Below are 1,822 nucleotides of genomic sequence, written 5' to 3' on the forward strand. Positions count from 1 at the left end.
GCGAACGGAGGCTCATGCGTTTGTATGTTTGTTGTTTTTTAATAGAGGAGCTCTAAATCCTGCTTGTGCTCACCCCCACATGACCCCCCAGAGGTGTTTTCTTCTAAGAAGAACTCTCCCTTGCGTAGGAGTGACTGTCCTCTCCAACGTGTTTCGGTTGTACATTAAAAATTGATAACTGGAAAGTCTCTGTCATACAAAGTCATTGTGTTTCCTCATGTGTCTTCTTCCTGTCATCCAGTCAAAAAAAACAAAAGAAAACCCATCCTATTTTGGAATCCGTCACGCTTGACTTTCAGATCTGTTCTTTCTATTTCCTTTATTTTCCCTTAAAGAGGCTTTTCTCTGCCCGACTGTACAATCCCAAGCAAAGTCAGTGACTTTTCCATTTTCTGTACAGATTTTCATTTAATCCTCCTGGAATGAAAACAATATGAAAAATTGGATTTTGTTTTAGTTTATTTTGGAGAACGGCTTTGCTCCAAATGTTTCCTCTAGCGGTGACACACCATCATGTTAAAGGTATCAGCAAAGGAAAAAGAAAAGCTAGCATTATTGCAATTTTATCTAGTGTAATTTAACAAATGTAGGAAATGAATGAACATGTGCATTTTCTTTAAGTGCCTCCACGATATGTTTGTACCTGAAAAAATGTTTTAGATGGTTTTAACTGATCATGTGATCAGTCAAGATATTTGATAAGTATATTTTGTCTACAGTTTAAAATACCGTTACTCCAATTAAAATTAAATAAGAATATTCCTTGGTAAGGTACATTGTGACAGCCTGAAAACCTATTTGAAAGTTATCACTGTTAAGTGCTTATTTTTTTCTTTTGCGATAAATGAAAGTCATTGTTTTATTGATCTTTTGACATATTGAATGCTGGATTCACAGTTGAATGACTTTTAGATATGATAAAAGCAAAATATTTCAATTTCAACTTCTTTTCCTTTCAGGGGTCGCCACAGGGAATCAACCTCCTCCATCTAACCCTATTCACTGTATCCTCCTCTCACACCAACGACCTTCATATCCTCTCACTACACCCATAAATTTTTTTTATCTCTTCCTCTAGACCTCCTGCCTGGCAGCTCCAATTCCAGCATCCATCTACCAATATATTCGCTATCCCTCCTCTGTACATGATTGAACCATCTCAGTCTGGCTTCTCTGAACTTCTCTCCAAAACATCCAAAATGTTCCTTCTGATAGACTCATTCCTGATCCTATCCATCCTTGTCAGTCCAAAAGAGAGCCCCAACATCTTCAACTCTGCGACCTCCAGCTCTGCCTCTTGTCTTTTCATCATTGTCATTGCGTCTAGTCCATACAGCATCCCTGGTCTCACCACTGTCTTGCACACCTTTACTTTCATTCTAGCTGATAGTCTTCTATCACATAGTACCCCTGACACTTTTCTTCACCCATTCCAACCTGCTTGTGCCTTTCTTCACCTCTTTTCCACACTCTCCTTTGCTCTGGACTGTTGAGCCTAAGTACTTGAAATTCTCCAACTTCTTGATCTTCACTCCCTGTAATTTCACCGTTCCATCCGGGTTCCTCTCATTCACACACATATATTTTGTCTTGCTGTGACTAACTTTCATTCCTCTCCTTTCCAGAGCATACCTCAACCTCTCAAGATTTTCTTCAACCTGTTCCCTGCTCTCACTACAGATCACAGTGTCATCTGCAAACATCATGGTCCATGGAGATTTCTGTCTAGCCTCATCTGTCAGGCTGTCCATCACCACTGCAAACAAGAAGGGGGTCAGAGCTGATCCCTGATGGAGGCCCACCTCCACCTTGAACCTCTCTG

The sequence above is a fragment of the Fistularia commersonii genome, chromosome 33 (genome assembly GCF_037954325.1).
Source record: "Fistularia commersonii isolate RoL2024-O1a breed Wild chromosome 33, RoL_Fcom_v1.0, whole genome shotgun sequence".
Classification (NCBI taxonomy): Eukaryota; Metazoa; Chordata; class Actinopteri; order Syngnathiformes; family Fistulariidae; genus Fistularia; species Fistularia commersonii.